This window comes from Dendrobates tinctorius, unplaced genomic scaffold, assembly GCF_039654945.1.
Source record: "Dendrobates tinctorius isolate UK_male_01 unplaced genomic scaffold, ASM3965494v1 ptg000015l, whole genome shotgun sequence".
NCBI classification, from domain to species: Eukaryota; Metazoa; Chordata; class Amphibia; order Anura; family Dendrobatidae; genus Dendrobates; species Dendrobates tinctorius.
In genome coordinates this window covers 44,115,992-44,123,944 of record NW_027361683.1, presented here as the reverse complement: position 1 = coordinate 44,123,944, position 7,953 = coordinate 44,115,992, and the positions used below count along the sequence as shown (strand labels likewise).

The window sequence follows — 7,953 nt, the reverse complement described above, 5'->3', positions numbered from 1 at the left end:
TTTTCAAAATTTTCATTACATTTACGTTTTTCTTTCACAAATAAATCATATCAAAGAAATTTTACCACTAACATGAAGTACAATATGTCACAAGAAAAAATGTCAGAATCATCCGGATCCATTGAAGCGTTCCAAAGTTATCTCAAAGGGACAGTGAACAGAATTGCAAACCACCCTCGGGGGTAAAAGGGTTACGATATATCTTTTTACTAAATATCCTTCTATAACAAAATTAAAACTTGAGATGTGGCTTGAAACTTGTGTCTCACATGGGTACGTTGACCTAAGTGCCACAAGGGTGGTATAAAAAACCTATAGCCGCAACTTCATTTCAGTACCATAAGTAGGACATTTTTGTCCACCAATAAAATGAAGTTGAGAGGAATGTGTAGACCAGTGCTCCCCAACTCCAGTCCTCAAGAGCCACCAACAGGTCATGTTTTCTAAGGAAATAATTTCTAAGGAAATTCTTTTCCTTAGTATTGCCCAGGTGATGGAATTATTGCCTGTGCAGTTACTGCAATCATCACCTGGGACATACTAGGGAAATCCTAAAAACATGAACCGTTGGTGCCTCTTGAGGAATGGAGTTGGGGAACACTGGTGTAGGGAGTTTTTGCTGGGGTTTATTCAGTGTCTTGACAATACGCTTTTCGTAGGAGAGAATCCTGCACAGGGATAGGCCCAAGGGTGTATTGAAAAGTGACCTCTAGAATTGGCTTTACCTGTCCCCCCCCCCCCCCCACTCTTTTGTATAGTTTTTTTTCTAGCTACCATACACACCAAGGTAACAAAATTATCTTCTCTCAATCGCTAAAGGTAACAATCTTTTTGTGCATACTTCGTTTGAGCACAGATTAAGTTTTTACATACATCATTGAAAGTGTTCCTCATGCAATTTTTGTTTTACTCTTTCAGTCCGGTTTAGGTTCCCCGATTTTTGAGGAATCTCAAGTACTGGCTTTTTCTAAAGCAAAAAGCATATTCTTTTGTGGTAGCCACCATCTGTGTCAATGAGGATACTTCTGGGATTACTGCTTTGCATGGGGCCTGTTGGATGCTCTTGAATAAGAACATATCGTACCACTCAGTACTTTATTCCTGAAATTCCTTCCTGGAGGTCTGGAACCTTATGAACTGTTTTAAGAATGCTATGCGTCTTGCCAGATATCGGATGATTTTTCAGATGAATAGTATGTCTAACCAAGACTGTGGAAGGTTGATTCACAACCTGTTCATAGACTACTCCATCTTGAACAGACTGGACAGTTGTTCCCATCTTTGTGTCATGATCTCTCAAAGGTTTGGGTCTGCGATTCCCCCTTTTTATCCCCTCTTATCAGTTTGCAATATTTTGTTCACTGATAGGTTCTAGTAGTTTGCTGGATTAAAGGTGTTGTGTGGGGGTATGATATATAGTGAAGGGTACGGTAACCTGTGTATTGTATTCTCATGCTATATACGGTGTGTGTTATTTGTACAGGCTATATTTGTAAATGAAGTCTGATTGTCAATAAAGCTATACTTTTAAAATATCAATAAGGATACTGGAGCTTCTAAATCAATCAGAAGTGCCCAGGGGACTCAATGGTTCCTTTGGACTGTGTAGGATTTTTTTTTTTTAAAAGACTAAAGTCGAAAAAAACCCTCACATCCTCACCCAACCCTGAGTTCACACGTGGCGTTTTTTTCGCGCTTCCGCGGCGGTTTTAACGGCGCGATTTTGCCGCGAAAACGCGAAAAATAAGCATCCCATGCATTCCTATGGGATTCCGCAATGCTGTGCTAATGCTGCGGTTCTTGCCGCGGCGGAATCGCTTCGCGGTAAAAACCGCAGCATGCTCATTAATTTGCGGAATCGCGGCGATCCCGCACCCATAGGAATGCATTGTTCCGCTTACTTCCCGCATGTGGCTGTGCACACCATGCGGAAAGTAAGCAGAACAATTGCGGATGGTACCCACGGTCCGGAGGAGAGGAGACTGTCCTCCGGGCTTTGGGTACCATATCCCTGTAAAAAATAGAATTTAAAAATAAAAAATATTGTTATTCTCACCCTCCGACGTCCCGCGCAGTCTTCCCGACTCTCTTCACGCTTTCGTTCCCAGTAGTCCTTTGCGAAAATGTCCGCGATGGCGTCCCTTCTCGCGGGATCGCGAAGTCTCGCGGTCATTCGCGTGACGTCATCGCGAATTACCGCGAGACATCGCGATCCCACGAGAACGGACGTCATCGCGGACATTTTCGCAAAGGATTACTGGGAACGGCTGCGCGGGACGTCGGAGGGTAAGAATAACACAATTTTTTATTTTTTTTTTTACATTTTATCTTTTACTACTGATGCTGCATAGGCGGCCTCAATAGTAAAAAGTTGGTCACACTTGTCAAACACTATGTTTGACGAGTGTGAGCAACCTGTCAATCAGTTCTCCAAGCGATGCTACAGATCGCTTGGAGAACACTAGCATTTTGCAAGCTAATTCCGCTTGCAAAATGCTAGTTTTTCCGAGGGAAAATCACGGGAATTTAAAATGCGATTTTCCCGCGGACTGGAATTCCAGAATTCTCGCGGTAATTTCCGCAAGAGTTCCGGTACGTGTGCACTTAGCCTCAATGGCACTTTTCACTGGATGGTAGCTGGTGCCAAATCAAGTGTAGAAATGTTTCCAAACAGTCGCAGTAAAAGAAAGGTTTATTTAAACAAATATGCTGGTAACACATTCTTAACCATGATCAACAACACCCCAACCATAATTCTTACACGCTCCCTTCTAGCATTCCGACCCAGCATTACCTCCAGAATTGATGGCAATTCAGTTTCTTTCACATTTCAATCCGGTACATTCAATACATTAATTGCGCCATTTGCAATCCAACAAGAGAGCATATGTTTAATATCCAAATGAAAATTCTGCATGGAACATAACATTTATTTTCAGGAAAAAATATTGTAGCATATATAACAGATGTTACAGACTACACACAGGTCGGGCAGATTGTCCCCCTTCTCAAATTCTAAACACAGAGATGGCTAGTAGCCTTACAAAATGACAGAATTCAGGTAGCACAAAAGATAGCCCTCAATGGTGAGAAACAAGCCACGTGATAACAGGACAGAAAAATAATTTTAATGGAAATATAGGTCCTTAGTAATACAAGCCTATAAAAGATTACTTAGAAAATAAGTTATTCCCGAATCCAAAGGATAGGGAATAATTTACTGTTTACTGGTGGACCAACCACTGGGATCTCCAGCAACCCCTGAGGCTTTGAAGCTTCATCTTGAATGCGAGAAGACGTATGCACCAATAGACTGCCAGAAACAGCGGAGCGCTGTACTCTGCTTTCTCCGGCAGTCCCATAGACCATGAATGTAATGGAGGTTGGGCATGTGCACCTTGGCTCTATTCAAGACACTTTACAGCCATGTACTCTGGATTGATGGGGGTCTCAGAGATATGGGATAACTTGTTAATGCGGGAATAACCTTTTATATGCAAGCATCCTCTTACTATGGACAATGCTTTGTCACTGAAAACATATTTCTACTCTGGTATAAAATTCAAAAATAATAAAAATTGCACAGAAATTTTACAATCTTGCCATTTAATGATGCAAAGTTCATTGCATTAACTATAGAGATGGATTTACGTCTTCCTCTATGAAGTCAACAAATAGTATATTATAGGGCTAACTAAATAATCAACAAACCCTTGTTCTCGATAATTCTCTTGTGGGACTCGTCACCATGCATCATATTTAATAATTGTGTAGGACTTCCTTCAACAGTGCCAAACTGGATCAGTCATGTGTCACCTCTGCCCCATTGTTAGAAAGTGCAAGCTATTGAAATACTAGATAGAAGACATAGAACAAAGTATCCCTATAAGAAATGAAGTGGGGTTAGCCATTTAGAAAAACCCCTTTAACATTCTTAGTTTGCCACGCATGCGTAACTATGGCAAATAACATTCCTCAAGCCATGAACTTTCCATCCTGGCTACCAATTTTCTAACACTGAAGCTATATTTGAATCATTTGAACACGTCATGCAAGTCTTGGGTGAATTATTACTTTTTGTCGACACTTTTAAAACAAGTCATTTATTCCAATTTAAAGGTAGTTGTTACCCTGAGCAGAACCATAGCCCACCAACGTGGGGAGAAGAAAAAGAAAAAAAAAAAACACACAAAGTGATGAAGGCAGTAATACCGGATTGTAGACAGTCATCTTGACGTACATACCCGTTCACAACAGACGTATCTATATAAAGAAAAGTCATTAACCTCAGACTTCTTTCATCCATAGAAAACAAAATTGTGCACCTCTGCTTCAACTGGCAACACACACATACATACAGTGCGCAACGCTAAGTAATACCTCATGTGGTCATTCTTCAGATAGTTCTGCCTAACCGTGCTCCTGCTGGATAAAGGAAAATGAGACATACACAAACAAGCGAAAATTAATCTACTGTTCTGGCTCTAATAAGCACTTGTAAAATCCAGATTGTGGTCCCGATGCAACAGGCTTTTTATACACTAAACAGTTTGCAACGTTTTGCATTGGGATCCTAAGTAAGGGTATGAAGGAACCTAAACTGTGTGAAAAAGAACCACTAATCTCACTAGCTGCATGTTTATATTTAGTAAGTACCCTACCTATGTCCTTAGATAAATGACGAATTAAACACAAACACACACACACAAACAAAACATGTATGCTCAAATCACATACGTACGTACTGGGTGCTGTCGGGGTGGGGGGATGGGAAAAAAAAAAAAAAAAAAAGGCTTCTGCCTAAATGTCAAAAAATAAAAATTTGGCTTCTGCCACAAAATATGAAAGACAAATTAATGACCACAGGACTTTTCAAAAATAATAAGTCTCCAGCCTCTGAGTGGGGAAGAAATCCATTCTTGATCGGCAACCCAGCATTATCTTAATCCCTGAAATATGGTAAAGTGGACAATTCAGAGGCTTTGACCCCAAGTTTTTGTTTGTCCTTTAAACACTGTCATCAAACACATTTACTTGTTTAGTTCCGTTCCAAAAAAGGTAAAGAGTTGAGGATAAGTCCTGTTTGATAATCCTGTAGGAGGAAAATTTAGACTGTAAGTAAGGATATGTAAACATACATTTTAATATTTTAAGTAATTAAAAGCCTCTATGTGGCAAACTGAATAATGCAAATCCTTCTGCATATACACTACTGTGAAAACTTTTAGGCAGGTGTGGAAAAAACACTTCAATGTAAAAATGCTTTCACAGAAACTTAAGTGTTAGTAGTTTATTTTGATCGATTAGCAAAATGCAAATAGAGTAACCAAACGAAAAATGTAATTTAAATCATCAATATTCAGTGTGATCACCCTTTGCCCTCCCTCATCAGTTCTTCTAGGGTTCACTTGCACATATGCCCCCCAATTCATCATTTGTGGGGGAGTTTACACCATTCTCCTTTTTATTTGTCTAGTAGTTTTAGTTTCAATTTCTGACACCAAATTAATTAAAATGTAGCATGCGAATCACAAATCTGGTGCAAAGTAGAAAATGGTCTTTTTGAAAAAAATGCATCAAATTTTTAGCATACTCAAATACTCCATGGGAAGAAACTGGAGTGAAATTTCTCCATATTTTGCTACTTTTTAAAAAGGTCGCAATTGATAAATTGTCTGAAAACATCTGGAATCAACTCTTACCAAGCAGCCAAGAAAAAAAAAAACTAAAAGTGACCACATGTAAGATGGACTTCAAAAAAGTGGCTGCGAAAAAAAAAAAAAAAAGGCCAAACACACATAACTAAACAAAATAACAGGTACAGAGGCAATGCTATCCATAGATTCTGAAAGAACTCTGCAGGTAGGTTGTTCTAAACATCTTGGGTGAACCACATATCTTCTGTGGATGTAGGCTTGCGGGATTCCTTCTGTCTGATCACACAAAGCTAGGAGGGACTGCTAGAGAAGAGAGGGGATTCAAAAAGATCTAAAACTGGAACTGTGGGCAGCAACTAACAATGGTTTTTAACAGGGAGAAATGCAAAGTCCTACATCTGGGCAAGAAAATGGAAAAAATCATATACATAATGGGAGGGACAGGGCTAAGCAACAGCACATGTGAAAAAGACTTGGGTATACTAATAGATAAACTAAACATGAGTCAACAGTGTTTGTTATTTTTAAATAAAAACGGAAAAGTGTGTTTTGTTTTGAGTTAAAATAACATATTTTATACTTACTGTGTCTTTATTTACAATATAACTATAGGATTAGTAATGCATAGGTGTCTTATAAATGCCTCTCCATTACTAAGCCTTGGGCTTGATGTCACCAGAAATACAAAAGTGACAGAAATCCTACAAATTTGAACCCGACTTGCCACCACTACAGGGCAAATGGGAAGACCCAGGCAAAGCACCATAATTGGTGCATTTAATAGATGTGCCTTTTCTGGGCGGCTGCGGGCTGCTACTTTTAGGCTGGGAGGAGTCAATATCCACGGCCGCTTACCAGCCTGAGAATACCAGCCCTCAGCTGTCTGCTTTAGCTTGGCTGGTTGTAAAAAAAATGGGCGGGGAGGGGGGTCCACACACTTTTTTTTTTTAATTTATTTAAAGAATTAGCAAAGACAGCATGGGGACATCTCTATTCTTGATAACCAGCCTTGCTAATGCTGACAGCTGAAGGTTGCAGCCCCCAGCTGTGAGATTTGCCTGGCTGGTTATCAAAAACACAGGGGAACCCACGCCGTTTTTATTTATTTATAGCGCATGTGGCTGATGGGAGTAATAGTCCCATCAGTCGCCGCCCTTGTTATCAGTTGAATATAACTCATCATTCTCCCCTGCTCACGCCAATTGCCGGTAGCAGAGGAGAGGAGAATGATGAGAGCCGTCTTCAGCACCCGGAACTGGGGAACAGCTCTAACTGTACTGATGCTTTCTCAGGCGCCAGTACGTGTCGCACGGATGACATCCCTGTGTAGGTGTGCGGGACGTTTTGCGACACTTGCTGCTTTTAAAAAAAAAAAAGGAAAATAGACATATGAGTGCATTTTGCCCACTGACACACGGTCCATGGAAACACTCTGACAAGTGCACAGACCCATTCACTTGAATAGGTCTGTGTGTGTGTCTCCAGTACATGTGAAAACTGTGACCACATGTACCAGATACACCGACGTCTGAAAGAGGCCTTACATGTATTTGGGATGGTGGGTTTTTTTTAACATTTCTTTATTTTTAACTGGGGAAAAGTGGGGTGATTCAAACCTGCAGTTGTTTGCTTGTACTATTTACTTGGATACTCCATTATTATTATTATTATTATATATAGTGTAAGGAGGCTAATGGCCATGTAATCGATGGGAGGTATGTGTCACAGAGATGGCTGCTCTCTGTGATATAACCTAGAGTATTTTCTTTAGTGCAGGTAAGCACTAAACTGTCATTTGGTGCACCTGGATACGGGTTGCGGGTAGCTATGAGAGATGGGCGGGTCTGCCTACCCACAAACCTCACCTCTGCGTGTGGTTAAAGCCTATATAATGGAAGCTGTTTGGCACAAGGTCCGTGTGTTGGGAGGGAGAAGGCCTGTGTGTGGCTCCAGACTGAGCCTGAGTGCTAGACATTACCCCAGCCTGTGTGCCCACAGGCCTGGCGGAGCAGAGCCCTGCTATGGACATTTATGCTTTGGTTTTGCCTGATCTAAAGGCTGTTTACCTTTTGTTTGTGCTTCTGAGTTTATGAAGCAATAAACCCACATGAACTTTTAAAGGAACGTGCCTCCTGTCGCACCAGAGTACAACCCTTACAATAGTTAAAAAATTAGTACATCTCTTACAACGCCCAATATGGGGGTTTTAATTAAAGTTTTGGTCGGATGACGGTACTTAATGCTACAATCAGTTTGATATGCAACATAGCCGGCATCTGCCCTGTATGGAGCAGGC

General features: G+C 40.7%; 1 protein-coding gene across 5 annotated transcripts in view; it reads right to left on the bottom strand.

Annotated features, from left to right (window-relative positions):
• Positions 1 to 2,674: 2,674 nt before the first annotated feature.
• The window catches only part of YTHDF2 (YTH N6-methyladenosine RNA binding protein F2), a 31,475-nt gene continuing 26,196 nt past the window's right edge, over positions 2,675 to 7,953 (bottom strand). For all 5 annotated transcript variants that reach the window (XM_073564135.1, XM_073564129.1, XM_073564138.1 and 2 more), the window contains exon 6: positions 2,675 to 5,092. The gene's annotated coding sequence lies outside the window, so the exon portion shown is untranslated. The remainder of the gene's footprint in view (positions 5,093 to 7,953) is intronic.